This window comes from Macrobrachium rosenbergii, chromosome 12 (assembly GCF_040412425.1).
Source record: "Macrobrachium rosenbergii isolate ZJJX-2024 chromosome 12, ASM4041242v1, whole genome shotgun sequence".
NCBI classification, from domain to species: Eukaryota; Metazoa; Arthropoda; class Malacostraca; order Decapoda; family Palaemonidae; genus Macrobrachium; species Macrobrachium rosenbergii.
This window is the reverse complement of record NC_089752.1, coordinates 3,308,591-3,333,000: the sequence shown is the minus strand read 5'-3', so window position 1 is coordinate 3,333,000 and position 24,410 is coordinate 3,308,591. Positions and strand designations below refer to the sequence as shown.

General features: G+C 34.7%; 1 long non-coding RNA gene across 2 annotated transcripts in view; it reads left to right on the top strand.

The window, feature by feature from the left end:
* The window catches only part of LOC136844196 (uncharacterized), a 430,674-nt gene extending 407,239 nt beyond the window's left edge, over positions 1-23,435 (top strand). The window contains exon 4 of one of the 2 annotated variants that reach the window (XR_010854756.1): positions 22,035-23,435. This is a non-coding gene — a long non-coding RNA (uncharacterized lncRNA). The remainder of the gene's footprint in view (positions 1-22,034) is intronic. The other variant, XR_010854757.1, reaches the window with a different exon arrangement.
* Positions 23,436-24,410: the final 975 nt, after the last annotated feature.

The window sequence follows — 24,410 nt, the reverse complement described above, 5'->3', positions numbered from 1 at the left end:
TTTTATAATTAGGTAAGAAAAGGTCATCAAACCGTGCAGCTCTTGAATTACTCACGTAGGGAGAATAATTTAAAAGGCGGCAGCCGTGGGATGAAAATTATGTCCGACTGAAATAAAGATTGGCAGATTTTACATTTTGTATTTTTTTGGCCATTTGGAGCTTGTAAGACATGGAAAGGTTACTGCCACAGCAGAATCACTGTATCACTCTCTCTTTCTTCTTTTGTTCTTATGAAAAATATGATGGTTGGTCAAAAATAGCACATAAAATGAAAAGATGTTCTTTCATCACCCTAATGCCCTGGACAGCAAAGAGACTCAAGTCTCAGTTCGTTTCGTGTAGACGACATCTTCTGTACTTAGTTAAAACCTTCCAAGCTTATGGAGTATATGTTTGTATAATTATACAGTGTATATATGTGTGTGTGTGGTTGTGTGTATACATGTGTATACTGTATATACATATATATATATATATATGTATATGTGTGTATTTATATTTCATATGTGTGCATGTATTGTGCGTAAGCAGTCACATAAGAATTAAATTAAGAGCAAAGTATCTTTTCCTCTTCGTTTTCTAGCCAAAAGAGAAATGAGTGTTTTAATATACCTTTTCCCCCTCCAAAAAGATAGTTCGACACTGGCGGAAAAGTGAATGAAAGTGAAAAATGGTTGGTGCTGACAGAGGTCCGCCGTTCCATGCCCTAAAGACTGTTTTTTTTTTTATCTATTACTTTTGACTTCTTTTTTATTTCAAGTGCTATGAGCGGTGCGTAAAGAAGAGGAAGAAAAGGAAAAACGGTTTGGAGTGAGAGAGTTAGTAATATTGTGTAACTTCCTAATTTTAAGTTGAGCAGTGAATTGTGTACCTGGTGATTATGAGACTGACACACACACACACACACACACACACACACACACACACACACACACACACACACACACACATATATATATATATATATATATATATATATATATATATATATATATATATATATATATGCATGTACGTGTATATAAACTTTGAAAGTTTTGATATTCCATTTCACTCTCACTTTTATTCTCTCAGCACGGACTCTCGCTCCTAAAGCAGTCCGTAATCCCTCTCTGATAGATTAAACTTAGAAATAATGTACAGAGGATCACAATTAGAGAATTGCCTCGATCATTTTTTTCCGGATACCTCACCGGTACATAGAGATTAATATCTATGAAGGGATATATATTATATCCTTTCAGCTAAAGTAAGTATTTCAATGAGCGATTAAATTCAGCTCAAACAGACAAACAAGCCATCTCTCTCCATCAAGTGAGTGAGTCTTAATCATTCCAGTAATCACATATATTATTACTAATTGCTATTTCGATTTTAAACTGATTATAAAAAAGAGAGAGTTGTTAGTAAAATAAAAATTACCAGTGAATGTTCGTATGCACGATAAAAATAATGAGATAAGAGGCACATTTCACTTTACCTTTTAACAGGAATGTTCGTTAAATCTTGACAGAAAAATACTGCATTTACATACCATTTTTATTAGAAAAAAAGATTCTTTATTATTCACATATATTTAAGGCCATTTTTTATAGCCAGACCAAGGTATTATGAAAGCACTTTCAGAGAGAGCCATAATCTACAGCTATCATCAGTCTTCTGAACATTACAGTTTTTAACAAATAACCATTTTATGATGGGAAAAATCGCGGGAAAATTATTACAACTACCAGCTTAAAATCACGCCCCTAGTGCGAGTTTTTATAATACGCAATTCCAGTATCCACTGCTCTTTTATTATTATTATTATTATTATTATTATTATTATTATTATTATTATTATTATTATTATTATTGTTGTTGTTGTTGTTGTTGTTGTTGTTCTTGTTCTTGTTGTTGTTGTTATAACAGATTTATTAAATTTTCTCCTTTTTTGAGTAAAGATACACAACCTCTGTGAAAGAATTCAATATCATATTCACGTATGATGGGTTTTATGTCATCTGTTGTTTACTTTATCAAATACAAACTCATCATGAAATGCTGGGAGTCGAGCCCCCTACTGATAAAAGCCCATTTTAGAATGGCCATTTAATATCTTGCTATTTGAAGACTCGGTTCCATGCTGGGACTTGACAGCGGTATTAGTGCCTAGAGGAAATAACTCATTCTCTCAATCTGTCGAGCTTGTCTATCTCAATACATTCATATTAATATAGTTTATAATCACGCACGCTCATAGACAAACACACGCACATACATACATGAACACATACACATATTTACGATGTATATATATACATATATTTATGTATGTATATATGTATGATGGGTGTGAACATACACCCAAAAGTCAACTTTGTCCTTCTATCTTAGGGAAAACTTGATGATGTCAAAAATAAGAGCTCAGAGTTTTGATTTGATTCTCATACAAAAATCAAGTTTCTTTGAACTCTGAACTTTCTTCTTATTTCATATGAAATTAAAAAGTGACTTTAAGATTCAGTGCGTATGTGATTGGTGGAGAACACGACATTTTCATTCAATTATGCTTTCCTTTATTGAATCCAGTATTTTTCTTTTTCTCTCTCTGACTGTAAGTTCATAAAGCAGACTGAAATAAATTTGGCCGGTAGAGAAGCCGATTAATTCCTGGTAAATGATATGAATATGAATAATTTCTTTCCCACAATTCGTAGCCACATTTAATTGCATTTTAAACCTAACAAGAAAGGTGCTTTTTACCAGCGTAAAATGATCAGAACCCCATAAATGTCCTCGCATTCCAATAGCGTCATTCCCTGTACAATAAAATCCTTCAGCAACAATAGAAAATAAAATTTCGGTTGCAAGTAATGGTGTGTTTACGAGCAACATCCGCAGCAGACAGGACATAAAATATGGACTTGGAATATTTACGAAGCCCATAATATCTCCGAGTTTGAACTGGAAGCTATGCACTTTTTTTCTCTTTTTACTCAGAAACAATTTTTTTTGGGGCGGGGGGGACTGTTTCGCGTTTCATTTGCATGCATGAAGTTTCTTTTAAAAGGATTTTCTGTATTAATGTTTAGGTTTCTTCGTTCCTTTATTACTGTTACAGTTCACTAATTATTATTATTATTATTATTATTATTATTATTATTATTATTGACAGTTGCAGTAGTATTGTTTTAAAATATACAAAGTCGTATTTTCTTTATTGTAGGATAGTCATATGTGAGAAAATATCAGAACCAAGTATATTAATGTGCAACAATTGATTGATAAACAATTAGTCTTGTTCATTGGTTAGGAAACTCGTCTCAGCAGCGAGAGTTTGAGACGAGTTGAGCTGGAAAAATGTAGGCACATCCCATTACAAGATGTAGCTAGTCGATTATAGCAGGTTGCACCCGGGGTTAAAAAACGCATAGGACTGGCAACTTTATCCCAAACAGAGGAAGCGCTGTATGGTGAAACGCAGTACTTATATATATATATATATATGTGTGTATATATGTATGTGTGTGTCTATATATATATATATATATATATATATATATATATATATATATATATATATATATATATATATATATATATATATATATATATATATATATATATATATATATAGAGAGAGAGAGAGAGAGAGAGAGAGAGAGAGAGAGAGAGAGAGAGAGAGAGAGAGAGAGAGAACATCCATAACATTTCGCATGGTGGCCAAACGTACAATATTAATACTGCAAGGTGAGTCGTATGATACCTAGAAATAATGGATGATTTGAGAGGTAACCTTTTGTCATAAAGGTTGCGGAATGTTGAAGCATGAAATATTTCGTCGGTAGTCTGGACCAAAAGATGAAGGTCTTCAGAGCAAATATCAAAAGCCTACGTGGATTAAGAAGCGTTAAACATACAACTAAAAGGTAGTTTTCTTAAAACTCTAGATGGCGTACTTTCAAGTAATGCAGAAAAGTTACTCCGGAGACAAACTGAATAATGAGTGGATAAACTTAATTCTTTGCTTGAAACCGTATAGCGTTCTTTATAACAGGTCCCGTTATTATTATTATTATTATTATTATTATTATTATTATTATTATTATTATTATTATTATTATTATTATTATTATTATTCAAAGAAACAAAATATTGTTTACATTTTCAAACACAAACGTTTTCCTGACCTCAGTTATGCAAGGGATTATTGCTTGGTGAATTCACGGTAATGGCGAGGCTTTCCCCAGGGTCTGGAATGATGTAATTTGGGTTAAGTGTCGCCCCCCAAAGAGGCTGGATAGAAGGGTCACTTTAAAGGATGGTTATCATTCTGTAATCATTCTCAGGTAGAGCGAGGATGAGTGGACGTTTAAACTCTCTCTCTCTCTCTCTCTCTCTCTCTCTCTCTCTCTCTCTCTCTCTCTCTCTCTCTCTCTCTCTCTCTCTCTCTCTCCTGAGGAAATGGTACATTCCGTCGAAAGTTAAATTCTTGCTTGGGATACGTTGTATCCAAGGAAGGTAAAAATATATAGAGGTGATAAATGAAATATAGAATACATTTCCGTCTTTTTCAGCATTTCTCCACTCTGCTTTTTGCTTCTTTATATTGCTTAGAAAAACAGGGATAGAATAGTAAAATAAATAAATATTTTTTTAATAAAACATTTGCCTGATGCTGTATTTTTACTGGGATAAGTTTTAACCTGTAATGCTGTGCACATTTTAATACAAAAGTGTTCAGTCTTATTTGTTTAATTTTTCCTAGTATACATTCTTATATTGTTCGAGAATTGCTTTTTTTCGGGTAAAACTACTTCCTGGACTCCAGGCGACGAAGTCTTAGATAAACTGCATCAAACATTAATATATTTACCTGACCTACTCAAGGTTTTTCTCTCAGTATAACTTCAGAAGTGAAATGTCATAGAAAGATAGAGATCGCAGACCACAAGACAGTTATTCATCACGATTCCGCCGTTAATATGCTAAAGTACTCCATCGGTCTCAACATTCACTTATTACATCAATTATGCTGAATTAAAATATTGTTATAGCACGGTTACAGACATTATAGGAGATAGCTTAACTTTCAGGCTTATTTCACTTGTGAACTATTATTTTTCAAAAGAAGTTACTTAGTTAAAACATCAAATGGTCCGCTGGTATGGTCGCTAGTGTCGTGACATGCCGCTCAAATGTCGCGAGTTCGCGCTTCCCCCAAGGCAATAAAAAAAATCACTGGCTCTGTATCATGATCAATTACTGCTTCAGTGTGGGGTCTGCGGTGGGAGGTTGAAACCAGCATTCTTTGGAAGCTTGAATTTCAAGTCAATTGCCCCTGTGTGCTTGTTCCATGTGATTAGGTTTCATCTACCGAAATAATAATAATAATAATAATAATAATAATAATAATAATAATAATAATAATAATAATAATAATAATAATAATAATAAAATAATAATAATAATCAAATAAAAAGGTCAATATATATATATATATATTTACATGTAAGTTATGCAAAAAAAAATGTTGTCATCACTTTAGAATGCCCTACAGTGTTTGCAACAAACACAGAGGTTGATGTTGTCAGAACATCCTTTTATATCACCCGCTGCCGAGGTTAGTCCTAAAAATCGTCTCCGATTGTGCGCGTTGCTTGGAAAGGAATAAAAGTTCAGAGAGTGTTCAGTTTATGGAGCATGTTTTACATAACAGGATTCTGATAACGGATTACTTGCTTTTGTAGTTCGAACGTCTGACGCGCGATGCCGGACAGAGGCTGTTAGCAGTGAAGGAAGCAAACACTTTTTGCCGACATTTCGACAGATCTGGCAAGTCAGAAAGCCACCGTCTTGTGGAACCTGGTGTGGAGGTGGTTGTCCCGTATATGAGAGCAAAAAATTTTTGAGGCGTTAATTAATATAAGACCCTTGCGACACCTGACAAAACTTTCGTGCAGAAAACTCCCTTGCAGAAATTCTGCCGTCGGTTTGGCAGCAGTACTCAATAGAGATAATGGTGAGATATAAAAGAACCCAAATACATAACGTTTTGTCGATTTTACATTCATTTTTATATATTCATGTTACTCGTTTATATTGCATAAGGGTTTTTCCCTACCGTGCACTTTTTCTATTTCGTTCTCAGATCACATTTTAGAGAGTAGATGCTTGGATATGTATGTGTGCGTAGCTGTGTGTACGAATATACACGTGTGTGTGTGGGTGTGGAAAATTTATAGGTGACTTGTGTCGCAAGAAAATATCGCCTGCTAATTAGGTGGTGAACAAAGAACCGCAATTGCGGACGTGTGTCCTGAATGAGATTTTACTTTCTTATGAGGCTTCTATTTAGAGTCCATTAGATTAATCAGGGAGTGATGGCCTTACCTGTCATGATTCTTAGCCTGAGAATAATGGGATAATAAACCTCGATCGGTGACCTAACGATCAAAAAGGAAATGAAGTGATATACATGAAAATGCTAATCATTCAACATGCACTCAGCATGAAACTTACTTATACCTCTTTTCCAATCATTCATGATTTATCGTTGTTCAAAATCTATTGATATTATCACGAAGAAAAATTCTCTGGATAAAAAGAAATACTTATGATAAACAATCAGACATTTGGCTTTGAACTTTACTTTTCCATCTGCATGCAAAAAAATTTCATTTTTATAATACAACACAGAGCACAACTGTAAACAAAATTCAGTTACCATGGCTAAAAGTAGATGCATTCTGCAAATACATTCCGTAAGTTTAAGGCGGGTATGTAACCTGTACGAAAATTCAGTTTTACGCTTTAGTGAACTGGGGAATTCACTGATGGCGTTCATTCACTGAGTGAGTGAGTGAGTGTCGACTGCAGGGCAAGGCTCCAAATTTCCTTGCATCTTCAGAACTGGATAAGTCTGTGAAGGTCTGTTAGTAAGAGAAAGAGTGAGAGAGAAAGAGCCTGAAATTTGAAATGTACGGCATATAAACTTTTACACACACACACACAACACACACACATATATATACATATATATATATATATATATATATATATATATATATATATACATATATACATACATACATACATACACATATATATATATATATATATATATATATATATATATATATATATATATATATATATATATATATATATATATATATATGCTGTATGTGTGTATGTAATTAATAATAACCACAATGCCCTGTTAACTTCTCTAATTCTTCACACTTTTCGGATATGCTTGTCACTACAAAGCCTTAGCTCCTTCAATGCAAGATTATGAGGTGCTGAAGAATTCGAGAAGTTAAGAGGACATTGTGGTTATTGCCAATTACATACGTGTCTGGTAAAAAAAAAAAAGTAACCAGTTGATTTTATAGCCTATATATATGTGTGTGTGTGTTGTGTGTGTGTGCCTGTAGTTATATGAAGCATATGTATATATATATATATATATATATATATATATATATATATATATATATATATATATATATATACATATATATATATATATATATATATTTATTTAGTGGTTATGACACCCTATCAGCGAAAGTACCAAAGCTCGATTCCTTGGCAAGATGACTGCTTGGTACTACTTATAATCACACAGGTTGTCGAAACACAGCCCGGATGACATCTCTAGAGCTTCCTTATTGATTGAGAGACCTTTTGAGGCTCTATCCTCCTCGTAGTTTCCGCACACCATCGTATAATTCAGTTGCAAATGTGTAATATGATTAAATTTGTTTTTCGAGAAAGTGTAGGGAAGATTATCATAAACATCCAGATGTCTGCCACACCGTAAAATAATAATAAAAAAAAACAATGAATTAGAATAATATTGACAAACTTTTGTCATCCGAAAGGAAACAATGACTTTCTGAATTCTGTTGCTTTTAGAAATAAAGCCTTGCCTTTTAGCCTTCCATCATCATCAGGGAAAGCTTTTGAGACCCCTATACCGAATCTGGTTAAGACTAATCCAATGGTTAAATCCCGATGCAATAAATCGTCAATTCGCAGGCGAGCGACAAAAACGAAAGGGCTGCGGTGGAACAGATTCAAATAACCTTCTAACGTAAGTTCTCTAATCTGTTCTACTGCATCCGCCAATAACCGTTTAATCCGTTAATGGTTATTTGGTATGCATTTGCTTAGCCAAACGACAGTTGGATGGGTACTGTATGCAAAAAGAGCTTTCGGAAAATAAAAAAAAAACTTATTGTGTTAGACTTTTGAAACGAGTTTTCTATCAGGTTCGGGGACTCGTCTAATCAGAACTTTTAGGAAACGCTAAAGAAAATCAGAAGAAGATGAAAGCGTTTAGAAATAATTCAACCTACAAATAAGTTTATCTACATCTTCGTGGCCTGACCAAATTTAAAAACATCTTGATAAGGAACATTTTTACTGGCCAATGAGCGCAACAACATTATATTCATATGTGAATAGTTTCAACACCACGTAACCAAGACCAACATCAGGAATCTTTGTCAGGTGCCTGTGCATTTCGATGCCAAGATCTGATTTCCGATTTAACTACATTGTGATAAAATGGTAAACATGAATCACAGTACATGGCAAAATGACTCCCTCATTAAGCTGATTAGGAGAGAATAATAATGAAGGATGTATCTCCCGAGTGATGCTTTTATTAGAGGCCCCAATTAGGCTTTTGTTCAAGGCCCATTAGAGACGTCGGGCTGTGACCGTCATACATATCATGGGCATTAACGGGACGTAATGGTGCAGTTACTTTGACTAATACTGAATGTCGAATAAAGATATACATGAAAACTGTGAAATCATTCAACTTGTAATTGTCATTAAAGACTGCTGATGTCCTTATCTCAGCAATGGATGAAATTGAGGGGGAGAAAGTGTCTGTGAATGATAAAAAGATGTGGCGATCGTCCTTGGAAGCTTTGAACTTAAATTCTGAAATTCTCTCAAGTTGCTGATTTTTTCTGAATCGTTTTTATTACCTCTTTGAGGGGATCGAGTGGATTAACACAATTTAATTTTGGGATCGAACTTCCTTTAGGGTAGCCTACCATGTATATTCAAGGAAAATAACTGATTCATGCATAAATTCATTTTTATGGTGTAATAGAATCTGGAATTGTAAAGGAATAATTGATTCATGTCTCTGGGCATCAGTAGGTTACTGTGCTCATCAAAAATAGATAGCTGAGAGCGTGCTCATGCAAGATGTAGACAGAGTGAATTCTTTAGTATAGCATAACTTGTGTTCTTGCTTGTGTATCCACTTATGTACATGTATGCACAGACATACATATACATACATCCAACCACACACACACACACAATATATATATATATAATATATATATATATATATATATATATATATATATATATATATATATATATGTATATATATATATATACAGTATATATATATATATATACATACATACATACATATACACCCATATATATATATATATATATATATATATATATATATATATATATATATTATAAACAATCAGGGTGGTTCTACAGGATGATAACCTTAAAGTTATAAGCAGTTCTTTTTGGGGGTGCGGGTAGCCACCGCATCCCGAAGTACTTGCTAAGAATAGGAAAGCCAGTACCCGTGTCAACTGTATTTCACACTGACCGACTTAGCCGAAGCAAGTCTGTGCCAAACACCCACTTCATAAACTCACTTTGGTAGGAGTTCTTTCAAAGACATTTTCCAGACGACATCCAATATAGATTAGCATAATCGAACTATTGAATGTTGAATATCCTCACCGTCAAGGGTCTTACTCTGTCAAAATATATCATTCTTGATTATTTCATACAATTCCTTTGTATCTAACCGTGTACAATAAGGAATAAGTGAAGGAAAATTGTAAACAATAATTTTCTATATAAATGAGAGGCCATGTAATATCAACTTTCACAGTAAAGGATGATGTAAACTACCCACATTTGTTTGCAATTGCCTACACCTCACTCCCTATTGTACAGTAGAATAACAATGAAACTGTATGACATGCTGTGGCATAATACCATATTTTGATGGAAAAAACCCGTTAGCTTTGAAGATATTAAACATTCCTGTAGTTCGTTTGCGCTAATCTATATTGGATGTCGTTTGGAAATTCGTCAGTTGCGTTTACAAAAACCTGCTTCCAATCGCGCCAATCCTAAATGGTGGCCAGCTGCAGTTGCATTGGCTTTCAAGTTCTCGGCCAGTTTCAGGGAGGGTTGCTAAGCCCTGCCCTGTCCCAGATATACGGGCTCATGTACCGACGGCGCCTAACATTTCTTGGTAGTCTTCCATCCAAGTAATGATCAAATTAATGGTATAGGAAATGTGCCATGGACGTACGCAGTATGTGAGTGTGCATATGTATGTAAAAGGCCTTCGTGTTTTGTGGGCATTTAAGAAACCGCAAGGAATTCTTAAAAATAACTAGTTTAATAGAAAAAATAAAGGTTCAGACGCAAAGTATCCCTGATTAGCATTATCCTTCCTACCATGCAGAGGAAATAAAACTTTATAAGTATTTGCATTTCGAAATTAAAGTATATTTTTATGGGAGATATGTATTTGATTACAGAGCTTCCCAGTAAAGTATATCATACATTAATCTACTAAACACTGAACATAGCCACTGTTTTGAAGTCGTAAATTTACTAGCCTAAAACTCATTAACTGTGACGATTTCAAGCACAGCAAAGCCATAAACGAACACGCGAAATCAACTTTATTTGTTTATTATTTTCTTGTTCCTGATTTTGTTATCTCGATTCAAATTTCATTAGCGTTAAGAGTGATTTTTAATGTACGTTTTGGAATGGATATCAAAGTCTTTTAAAGACAGTATTGATTTTTTCTAGATTTTAATAGCAGTACGTGTGTAGTGAAATATGTATGGAATAAAAAAATCACGAATACATCTGTTACTAAATATTCAGCCGAATAACAACAGTATTGTATTTTGTTTTGAATATTCAGTTGCCACAGGACAAAAAGGTAACTTTCTCTCCTAAATTGATTTCGCTTTTGTCTAGTTGGCGTCACAAGAATGAAGAATAATGGCATTGGTGTCTGTAACAAAAATCAGTTTGAAAATTCTAAGCAAGTGAATCAAGGAATAACTATTTGTTTATTCATCAAAGATAAAAGTACAATTGCAAAAATATTAATGGACAACGGAAGCTTAATTAAAATTTCGATCCTTTTTTTGATGTCTCAACAAAGAAGTCTCCTAAAGTTTTAACAAATTTATTACCTCGCCCCTATACCTTACTGGTTAGCAGGAATTTCGAGCATCGTCCTAAAATGTTTCCTAGGGTAGGATCGAATTCTGTCTATAGGATCTGCAGGAGCGGTTCGAGCATAAAGGGAGAAAAATGAGAAAATTATATTATTATTCGTAGTTAGGGCAATTAATGGCAGCAGTGTGAATAACAACAATGATGGTGTTTATGATTGTCATGTGGTAATACCAGCGTATTATAATAGAAGCATAGAAATGGGATCGGTTTCTGCAATTACTGGTTGAAGGCTATAATGACTAGTCATGCGCATTTTAACCTGATAATTGATTCCCTATTGAGTATGTGGTATTTAAGTAACGCATAATTTCCTTTCAACAGTAATTATTGTGTTCGAGTGCCTTATCCATTTTTCATGCGTCATTCCTTTAATTCATATTTATGTCATGAAATTATAAATATTTTACTCAAGGTAATACCTCTCACAAAATATTAATCTTGTGTTTAGCTTCCGGTGCTTGACCGATAATTCACAAAAATATTTCTCAGCTCACGTAGAGCAACCTTTTGGGCTATTTTGTACGTTGATCTCTTGCACGCCCAGTGCTAAAGATCGGAAAGAGTACCATGATCTGGAATGTGACTTTAATCTCGATGAATCATCAGTAGTGTCTTTCATTCTTTTATTACCTTTGCTGCCTCTGAACAGCGTCAGGTGTGTCCCTGTAAGGGCAGCGCAGAGCTGACAAAGGCTTATTGACAGGTGATGCGAGCCGTAATCGATGATGAACGGCGCTTTCGTCTGGGAGGGGCGTCGGAATTTAGAATTTCTGCAATTGTTTCAATCATATTTTAAAGAATTGCGTTCCTTATCAGAGGCGATGTTACTACGCACTGTCTTGAATTATTAACAACAAATTACCTCGGTCTGCTAGATATTGAATATAGTGAAAATGAGAATATTTTTTAGTAACTTGCTTCCCTGAATAAAAAAAAAAATGAATTCTGTTAAACTTTATCACATTTCACAATAAAGAATTCTCTTAACAGGAGAATATTTTCGTTACCTAGGCAAAGACACCGAAATAGTCGAGATGTTCGAGAGGAAGTTTTTTCTTTGTTCATTAACTTATTAATATTTAATAGGATAGTGTATTAATTCCAAGATCCCTTAAGATAATGGGATAGCATTCATCAGTAACATCACTGAAGGTAAGCTTTATTGCGTCTGATTTTCAGCAATTAAAGAAGCAAACTATTAAGAAATGCGCAATGGAATCGTTCATATCCAAACCATTTGCCCATAGAATTTCTATTTTCCATTGTCTGAGGTCGAAGTCCATCATCATATACAAAGCCAAGTGACTTAGTACTTTGATTTGGGGCCTCTGTAAGAACTGACTAATTTATTCCCATCCCTTCCCCCTTCTCGTAAAATGATAATTATAATCATACAAAATTAGGAAAAAGTAGAGGAATTCTTTCTCTTCAATAAAACAGGTATGAGTCGGGATTTGTTTGTTTTCTCGTCAGAGATGGTTATCACCCTTGCAAATTCAACAACTGTGGTTCCCCGATGCCTCTGCCTCTATACTTTGTGCTACAATAGTTTTACATCTCAGCTCACCTAATCTTGTTTTCGTTTCCATTTGGCATTTGCTAAGACTGTTTGATCGTGTCCGCTTGAGTCGTGTGCGCTTGAAACTACGTTCTTCCCTTGTGCTTGTTTCTCAGGCTCTCGTGACGACCAGGTTCGGGTTGGCGTAGGTTAGAAGGCTTTACATTTTATCTAAACATACGGGCTGCTCTAGAAGCTAGAGCCCGTGCTGGAAAAAGGCCAGCTTAATCATCAACAATGTATATTTGCTCTTTATAAGAAAATTTATCTTTTTTTTAGTTGATATATTATCGTTTCAGTGATGATTTGAAATACATCCTTCGCCAGCAGATTGAAATCAAAAGATGAACTTTTTATGCAAAATTTCTTCCTCCTGAAGACAAACGCGTCACAGTTTTTTTATTTACGCTGTTGAGGTTTTCGTCTCGAGCCTCCTCTTTCGCCTTATTTTGTAATTATTTATTTTTTTTTATTTTCGGGTTCTTTTTATCCTTTCTTGTTTGTCTTGCTTTTATTAGCCCTTTAATTTTTCAAATGCTCATTGTATTTGAGCTGATTATCAAGATCATCAACTGCCGAACGGGCAGTAGCATTTCAGGAAATTATTATGGATTATAAAAAAGACACTCGGGAAGATAAACGGATGATGAAATGAAATTATTCAAATAAAGAAATGTTGGTAGATTTACAGACAGATAAATAGTAAACGAATCCTCCTTAAAATCTCTTTTTAAAATGTCAAGTTAGAGATGAAATGAAAGGAAGAAAGAGAATTTGTGTACTGAATCAAATTAGTACAGCATGAATATTTACCAACGTAAAAATTCATCGCGAAGAATTTTCCAGATAGGGTTAAATGAGAGAAAAAAATAAACAAATTCCTCAACGAAAAAAATTCTGGGAAGACCAGGGCCTCATTACGTGACACATGTTAAGTGTCGAAAGAGGCGTGTTCTCCCCAAGTGCTGTCACGTCCTTATAAGCCTATTACTCCAAAACATATCCCGGTGGAATGCAAAGAATCTTGAGAGAGGGAGAGAGAGAGAAAGAGAGAGAGAGAGAGGGAGAGAGAAGAAACACTTTTCCCTTAGACAATTTGCCAGTTGGTATTAAAACTTTAAAGGATACCGCGATTAACATTATTTTGATTATAAAGGAAAATATTTGATTTTTTCATGGAAGCTTGCATTATAGTATATATCAGTCAGAGGAGAATTAAACCATCGTTGATTGCGATTATGCACATATTTTCATTCCTAATTCAACGAGTGATAAGGAAGATTTAAACTGGTATATATAACAGCCAAAGAATACGTAATGCAGCACAGACAACTACCAGGTGAAATTCAATGCGGTCATCTCGAGAGCATGAACCAACTTTACCTCTACGGTTTAACAGGTCGACCTCATTAAGGTGTCAGCCAAGGAGACCCAAGTGTGAGAAGTAGAATCCTGACCTCATTTGTTCAAAGGACTTCCTGGGTACCTCCGTTCACATGTTTTCTTGTACTTTAGAGTTCAAAAATCTAAGTGGGGCGAGATATGTGAACTTTTCGTGGCTGAAATTGAATGTCTCACATGAAAAACAATTTTTACCAGAAGAATTTCATGATAAGTTTTCAAACAGGAATTATTTCCGTTTATAATGGAAAGCAAAAGGTAAAAAGACTGCTACGGGAGAGATGAGAAAAAAAAATGAAAGGCAAAGGTTTAGTTTTACAAAATACGAATGTTCATTAGGGCGAGAGGCTTGATCCTAATTACAGGTGCCAGGCCCCCCACCGGTATTGGCAGGTGTCCAGTGGCATAGGCTGCGAGTTATTTACGACATCATAATCTCGTTTGGGAGAATAGAGTCAGCTTCTTTTAACAAAGCAGATTAATCCTTTACGTATGTCAGCCTAATTTCAGAGGACCTTTTCTTTGAAATTGCCATATCGTTCAATAAATACGTGCAGATTCTGCGAAATTATTTGAGCCAATCTGTAATAAGTCTGCATTTCACCTCATCTATGCATTAATGCTATTATTGAATATTTTAAACTTTATTACTCTGCAGTTGTCTGAAAACAAGCTTAGAACAGCCTCGACAGAAAACTATGAGAATGTCAAAATCTGGACATGATTGTAATAATCTTCTTATTTATATATATATATATAGATATATATATATATATATATATATAACATATATATATATATATATATACTTTCTTATATATATATATATATATATGTGTGTATATATATATATATATATATATATATATATATATATATATATATATATATACTTATATTATTATTACATATACACATACATATATATATATTTTGTATGTGGTGTTTGCTTGTATATGTATCTATGTGTGTATGTGTGTTCATATATAGATGTATGTATTGTTGGCACATCCCGTATATATATATATATATACACATATATATATATATATATATATATATATATATGTGTGTGTATATATATATATATATGTGTTGTGTGTTTGCATGTACATATGTATGTATGAATGTGTCTATGTATATGTACATATAAATATATATACATATATATGTATATATATACATATATATATGTATGTATGTATGTATGTATATACATACATAGCAAGTGTGGATGTGAGTGACTTTAGAATGGCTATATTCTAGTTAGGAAACCATGATAAACCACTTATTTAAGAAAAAAGCCTAATAAAAAGAAAGGTCATTCATTTTAATTCATCATTAAGTGATTTAAACGAAAAATAATAGCACTTATAGTATAATATATAAGAGCTGTATTTCTTTCACTCCTCCCTAAATTTTTTTCTAGAGTGGGCGAGAAAACGAGATCTTCTTTGCATTCACTCGCCTGCTGAACTTTACTCTCTAGTAAAGAGCCTGCTACTTGAAAACCATTCCTTTATGCTTCCAATTACTGCCCTGTAACAGGTAATGACAGAAGAATTTGTATATAAATAATTGTCGTGTGTAGGGTACCATGCTTTGCATCAAGTTTGATATTTCGTATTTTTTCATTACTCACTTGTTATTTTTTTTATTTTGAAAAATATATGTTATGAGAAGAAACAAGCTTATCTAATTTTATTTGATAAATTCATAACTGTATATTTTAAAACTTGAATGACATTTCATATTTTGAATAATATTAGAGAGACAGAAGGAGAAAGAGAGAGAATTCATTTTTATCGTTTCAGTTCGAGTTCATTTACATTTCAAATACCATAATCATATGCCTGAGTAATTTTGTTTATGTGGAATTGTACTGCTTACACCATAAGACGCGTTGTTTGGTTCATTCGGTTGATTTAGATTAAGTTGGGTTATGCCAGCAGGGACTCTTTCTCCTAGACGACCAGTAAGGTTGGTAATTTGCGTAAGGGAGACGGAGGCCTGGTCTAGGCCCTCAAGACTCTGCTTGCCCAACATCCAAAACATTCCCCGTTTCCTTTTAATTCAAGGAAAAATTCTTCCATATTCCCCACCACACTTAATCACAAAAAAAAAAAAAGTGGAACCGTTCTATTACTGAAAAAAATTTGCATCAAAACCAGTCTACATAAATCATATTTAGAGAACTGTCGTGAGAAAAATTCTTTTGCCGTGTTCCCTGTAGATGACAACTTTTCGCTCTTTTCGGAAAAACTTTGAGATTAATCCCTTATTTCCCTTCCTACTTTTGGTGGAACCCACATCGAAATATATTTCAGAAGCTCAGAAGATTTTTCTCCTTTCTCCATGACAAGTCTTTTAATTAATCCCATTCTTTCTGGAGAGAAGAAGAAATGACTCTAAAAGTCGCATTTTGGCTGCTGTTTTTCTTCAGTGAGTTTTGGCAATTATATTTGACCTTTTAGGAGAGGCTCGCCTCTCCAGTGGTATTTTGAATTATTATCTCTTTTGTAACTAATAATGTACGTATTCCAACTTTCCTTCTTGAATTTTGAATTAGTTGCTCTCTCTCATATCACTGATTTGGATTTATTCTCACTAAAAGAAGTTTGTCCTTTAGCATGTCTCTTTTTTCTCTTAATTGTTCTTTTCAAGTAGATTTCAGGAAAGAGACAAGCTTTAATGAGGCTTAAAAGACAATGCATCTCTAAACAAAAGGACGCTTACTTTTAATGAAAATAATCTCGTAAAACATAATGAAGAGTCATCTGCGTTTTTGTTCTGAATTAGGATAAGACTGATTCCTTACCACTTGCTTCCCAATAATGCTTTCAGGAACTGCTGTACTGAAATGTCTACCACCATCAAGAAGTCAGAGTAAATTGACTTTCTACAGCAGGTAAGGTAGATTCACATAGAAGGTCAAGTTAACATTTTAAAGAGAATCAAGGGGTTTATCATTATGAAAAGTCTATATATTGTGCGGATTTATTAATGTTTTAGTACGTGAGTGTCATCTAGGCTCCTGTAGGCACCAGACGGGTTGGAAGTTCTAGGCTTACTGTGATGAGAACTATAAGAAGGAAGCACAGATAAGTGGAGGTGGAAGGTAAACTGAAACATGTTTCACTCGGGTTTGGAGGCCGTTGTGATGTTGAAAATCAGTGCTATAGACAGTTCAGCTTAACGGGACTAATTTCCATTTGTTTTATTATTTCTTGTCAAGGTTATGGTCCTGGTAGTTTGCTAATCTTTCAGTATATTCTGTTTAAATCCTGTAATTATTTTTATACAAACTATCGCTCTTATTTCATAGTATAATAATCTCCATGCTAGTTTTGAATAGAAAGAAAAACTCCTGTTCGTAGAAAGTAAAGTTTCTCTTCTTTCTTTGGAGGTAGGCTTCGTAGTCTTACAGCCTCACTACGTGTGGAAATCAAAGCATCCATACAGAAGTGCAACATATCTTCCCTTCTCAGAAGTCACTTAGTGATAAAAATGCTCATATAAATTCATCATGTTCCATTAGAGCCAGTTTTACCTTTGTTCTCATGAATTATGGTTTAGATAGTAAATGAACTCGTAGGGAAGAGCGTGTGACATTCTCATTCCTAGATACTATATGAAAATCAGGAAATTACTCAAGTTACAGTGTATAGTGTATGTATATATATATATATATATATATATATATATATATATATATATATATATATATATATATATATATATATTATATTATATATACATTGTGTGTGTGGGGAAGTGGATGTGTATATATATATTATACATATGTGTGTGTGTGTGTGTTTGTGTATGACATTCATTAAATAAGTGAAAATGAGAGAGAGAGAGAGAGAGAGAGAGAGAGATTAAAATCGCAAATGACAACAGAGATATAATGAACGTGAATAGTTCATGGCATGCAGTCTGTTTATAATATTACAAAAGAGTGAAAAATAATCTATTTCAGAATCATGCATTTTTAAATCTAATATTTCATTCCTAGTCACAATTTACATTTTTATTAAGAAACATCAAGGACAATTAAAATAAAATATTTTCAAGCATCAGCAACTGGATAGAATTAAAATCTCTCATTGGCTCACAGAATTTTAAAACGGTAGAATGTTTTTTAGATTCCAGCGTGATTATTTTAATTCATTAATATATTTACATGATGGAAGAAATTTTATGAGTTTAATTGTGTTATCTCATATTTGCGTTTCATGCTTTGAAGTTGTGTGGGAGAGGAGAGAGAGAGAGAGAGAGAGAGAGAGAGAGAGAGAGAGAGCGGATATATAGGATGATTTTAACCTACGGTATAGGTCAGTGAAGGTATATTCAGATCATAGAAAATCATAATAAATCACTGATATGTGGTCTCTGGGTACTATTTATTAGTTTACCTACGACATGAAGACAATATTAGACCTTAAGATTATTATAGGTCCTTTTCAGTCGTTATTAACACCTATAGCTCTCCAGAAGCAAGTGCAAGATGAAAGGGATGAGTAATCCACCTTTCTCCAGTTATTGAAAATGTGTTCAAATAATTAAAGTTATCGGTAATAACACAAGGACGAAGAGCACATCGTTATCTGTAGGGTAGACAAAGGATAGATATTCACGGTCATGGTTACTGAACTTGGTCTTTAGTCCTGAAATAAAAACAAAAAAAAAGCAAAACATCGGAAGGCTCTGTAAAATCGTAAAACTTTAGTCCCACATGTCACAAAAATATTAAAGATTTTATTTCTCGCGTTTCGATACAGTCTACTTTCAGGTATTTATCCATAACCCATGGCCTCCGGAATGGGACTGTGGTGGACCAAATACCAGGCACGACAGGAAGAGCAAGTCGAACATGATTAAATAACGCAGTCAGGTAATCCCTCGAGAGTCGACATTTTCAACTCAGGAGATAGAGTAATAATAATGATAATAATAATAATGAGCACCTTTCAAGTAACGTATGAAAGAATAATACTTGGAGACTAAAGTTGTCTAGCTATGTCATATTAAAACAAATTTGGGTAGAGCAGCTCCCAGAAGAAATGAAGGTGAATAAAATTATAAGTTAAATTCGGTAATGTGAAACTAGGACTGTTGACATACCCTCTGTTGCTTACTGTGCCTTTTTCCAGTAGTTTAGTCAGTTGTTGTCGCGTCTCTTCTAATACAATACAGTATTTTCATGACTGTCAAATTATTGAAAATCAATTATTTCTGAGTATTACTCAACATTGCACATAGGATTTCTATAAAAAATTCTTATAAACTCACTTCGTTATTGATATCACCAAGCTCAAGTAGCATTTCATTAAAGATCATCATATCATCTATCTTCTAATAAATTTACATGAATGTAAGTTTTCTTTTTTACTTAAAAATTTCTAGGTTTTAAATACAGGCTGATATGAGAACGAGATCGAATATCCGAATCAGTTTTCAGAAATACTAATAAACCATAAATGAATAGAGAAATTTCTGGCTCCTTTCAAGTTTTAAAAACTTGCTTTATCTTTTTACTTTTGATTGTTTTATACTATTAATGTGCAGTATGTGCTCTATTGTTAAGCTTTTTTGGTATGGTTTTTGTTATTATTAAGTCATTGTTTAACATCGAGTGTTTACTTTAAAAATTTAATTGGGCAAAATGGAAGCCAAAAACAATATTCCGTAAAGGTCATACTCATTTGCCTGTTCTTTATTTAGAAGCGAGGGGAGAGAAACGAAAGACAAATTTAACAGTAACATTTTTTCCGCAACTAATTCTTTTTTCTGTTTTTGTTAAGAGTTGTTTTCCCTCGTCCTTTGGTCATTTTTCGTTGCAGAGAACAAGGCCTCTGATGACACCCAACGGCGACTCTGTGAGAGGTAAAAGCTAAATGGGAAAGCTAGAGAGATGACAAAGATATGTTTACCTCTTTCATATCTGTTGCTGTTTTTTCTTCTAGAGATTTCATGATGTTAGTTCGGTTTGTTTGTTACCAGGACTGCGCAAAAATTTTACAAAAATGGCATAGCGCTGATTCTTTAGAATTTGGGGGAGTTGAATGTCACTTTTGGGTAGAAGAAACATCTGTGGAGGTCGCGGGGGTGGGAGGGGGGTGACGTGGAGTTTTTGTAAACCGGGATTCAGGCCCCTTCTAACTCGCAATGTTCTAGTATTGCTGCGTACAAGGTTGGTTGTGGCAGTGACTACTCCAGTGATTTTTTATGAAGTCACACGTTCTAGAATGAACAGCCTATTGATAGAGAATAGTATACGCATGCCGTCAAAATCGACGATATAGAAGTGATGCAAATTTAAGGAGAATTATTTCCACATTTATTCTTCCCATCTGGCCGAGGCCTGCAAGCCGTAGTGACTAGAATACGGTATTGATGGATGCATGTTGCGTTATACGCGCACATGTGTGTGTGTGTGTGCGTAAGTGTTCTTATCAAATCTGCTCTGACCTTTTGAACCTGACTCTCCTTTGGCTTTGTAAGGTTTCTTGTGGCGTTACCAAGATGCATAGAGCTTCTTAAGCTGATTGGTCCCTCCCGTACAATTTTCTTCTCTCTTCAAACATGTCTTATATCACAATACTCGTGGAAGAGACCGACATCTCTTGTTTTATGAACTACCCACCTGTCTTGTGCTATTGTTAGTATCATGACACAATGGTACTGATATGGTTACTAGCATTTTTTTTAAGATTTTGCATAACGAAAAGCCAGGAAATAACGCTATCGGAAACGGTACTACTTTTTTTTACCTCCAGCCATTTGTGCCATGAACTAGCTGAAAGGTTCTTTTCGACTTGAATTATCAAATTTAAACAAATCCGTTATCAAAAGTCATCATTTATTTCCAGGAAGGTATTTTCCTAATGGATTTGTTTCCCTTTACGTCGCCTGTATTTTTCCTCCTTTTATTTTTAACCATATTTCCTGCTTTTTTTTATCTTTCTAAGTATATCCGCATTTCTCTAACTGTAATTGATTTCCCTGAATTTTTTTATTTTTTTTTTACCTTGAAACTTTATTCATTTCAAAATATGTCTCTTTCTCAATGACTTTGTTGTCAGCTTTGATCAGTTATTCTGTATGTGGACCACACTCAGTCAGCCTTTCTTTATCCTATGAATATGTCTGTCCTCTCTTATCAGTTTTGATTATCCAGGTTGTCTTCCTTTCCTTCTGACAACATGATTTTTTCCTGTGTATCTACTATAATTTAACGCCAAGAGGATGTTTTATTCTGACTGTGTGTCTATAACGATTTAGCGCAACTTCTCCTACACAGCTTGCGACAGCACTTAGGCAGACACCTTCTCGTCACACTTCCTGGTTTGAGATCATTACAAACCCCTTTCGAGAAAGCTCTCAAGACGTGACTCGGTCGCAAGCACCAAGACCCTTTTAATCTCGCGTTTGTTTGATGTCTTTGCATCAAGAAGGAATATGAGGAAGATAAATCGGAAGAAAGTCTCTTCCGAAGAAATATGACTTCTTTTCTTTGTATGTTGTCATCTATATATCGCTCTTCATTGTGTGGTTTGTGTATACTGATTATATTTATTTAAAAGAATGCATTGCATTATTTGCAAGACTTAATGTTGTCTATAATTATACTTCTCTTTACAGTGAAATTTAGGGAGAAATTCTGTTTTGTTACTTGTGGATTTTTGTTAATTATATTCTGTGTATAAGTTTTCGATTTAGCTAACCTTTTCGTCCTATTTTCAGATATTTCCATCCAGAAACAGTATCGAGGAGCAATACTGTTTGGCATCGAAATGTATCAGTGAAGAGATAACACTATTTTGCATAATACGCACTTCGAGATTCTCAAATAAACCTTATACAAACAAAGGATCTAAGAATGGAAAGGTTAGTGCGTCTAAAAGTTCATTTGGTCAGACTGCTAATTTCGAACGAAAATGCTGCTTCCATGACGATGAGCGGGAATGATTTGAGATCAGGCAGAAAATCCTTTGGAAGGGTGAGCAAAACTGAAATCTCTCTCCTAGTTGAGTTGGCAGGAATTTTCAGCAGCATAGGAAAGCAGTGAGGAAAGGTAGGTAAGAGGGATCACAGGGGTAAATAATAATGCTGAAGGAATTTCTCACCAAATTCCACAGCCAGTCATGCTGAGAGAGACAGACAAACAGAGACAGAGAGAGAGAGGGAGAGAGAAGGGTGCATGCTTGAAAAGTTGGAGAACAGAATGACAGAGGGAGGATGAAAGTTGTCGTTAAAGAAAGGATTTATTCGGGTGATTTAGCTTTCGATGAAACAGATCCTACTTATATCGAATAGAGTCGATGCTGGCAGCATTAATGCTTTGCTTCTGAAAGCATGGAATAGCATCATTATCCGGCTTTCCTTTAGGTCATATCAGAATCGGATTCTTAAAATACACACTATGCAGGAGTCCTTAGTTTTAATCCCGATTACAGGAATGAATCGTCAGGACATGGTTTTCCATTGTTCAAAGAGCCCTTCCAAGAGTAAATGAATGTACAAGCCAAACTGCTGGAGAATGACAAGAAAGAACAGAAATAATTAAGCAGAATCGCTCGAGAAAAATATACATTTGGAGAGGAAGTACGATCATTGTAAAGAAGGTTAGAAACCAGAAGCAAAACGCTGATAGATGAATGATTATGCGCAAAATAGTACGACAAAAGGATGAAGAGAAATAGAGGAATGTGTTCACTACAAGCCCTCTAGATGGCGCAGGTATCAAGCCCTATTCTATTTCTTGGAGAGAGAGAGAGAGAGAGAGAGAGAGAGCGTGTTTGCTTATGTATGCATGTGTGAGTGCTGTAGCCGGAGGGACGGGATATTATAACCAACCCATATTTCATTTATTTATCGAACAAGGCGTTTTGATTAGCTTATACCTCTTCTTATCTTCACCTTACAATAATTTGCAAACGAAAGATGTGGTTATGTTGTATGTGGGTGAGATACTAGTGTAGGTCTATGTATCATTAACTAAGACAGGGGCCAGTAAACCGTTTCCTAGCATGCGACTTCTGGGAAGGAGACACAAGATGTATTGCCCTTATCAGGTACTGCGTCGTGGAGGGAGCTATTCTGCTATTTCTGCAAGTGACGGGGGTGTAGCGAAGGCGTGAGTAAGAGGCTGCGTCTACAAACTTACTAATTTACTCAAACAACGAACAGAGCGGAAATGTAGTGCCTGACACGAGGCGAACAAAACAGAGGTCAGAGTACAATCATTTGTATTTGTTGGATGATGGAAAGATGCACATAAATCAATATACAAGACACGAATGAAGTTTTGGTGCATATAGCTGGAGTGCTGACATTGTAATGCTTGTGCTAAGAATGATACATTTAACGTTAATATGAGTGATAATATATGTACAAAGGATACGTGACATCTGTTGTGTTTCTTGTATAAGCGTATGCTAGGCGCGTAGAGGTGCTGGTTTTGAGACGATCAGCCGGCCAGGTAAGATGGATGGCTTGTGGGTCCACGTGGGCCCCTACAGGGGGAAAGGTGAGAACTTCATCCCTGGTGTTCACCGTCGGTTGTAATTATCCAATAATAGAGAGCCTGTAAGAGATGTGGTCGGTGGCAGCATCGAAGGCGGTGCAAGTTATTTTATTGTTTTTAATGAAGTGCTTAGATACTGCACCTCCCAGGAGATGGCGATATAGACTTTAGGAAGGCCGGCTGGTCTTCATATGAATGAGTTAAATCCTCTATTCTGGCTCTTGAACTGTATATGAGATTCTGTCTCTTTATATCTTCGAGAGGAACAGATAGACTTTTATGGCCATGAGTTCAGTGTTTTTTATAATAGGTGATAAAGGAAAAATTTTCATCGTCGAAGGTGGTGGTGTCATTGGCCTTAATGACCTTTTTAAGGGCTGCTTCATACTAGCAATAACTTTAGTGCATGTAGCACTTATAGAACAGTTTTGTCACTTCGTTGCCATTATTTCTGAGTGTTAGATCTTCGGTACCACTAGTTTAGAGTCGATTTGACTTGCTTTTGAATATCTCTGTTTGTTAAATTGTAATTAACAAGAGCTTGGGATACTCTGACAATTTCGATTTGTGTTTCTTCACGAAGAGCAGTGTGA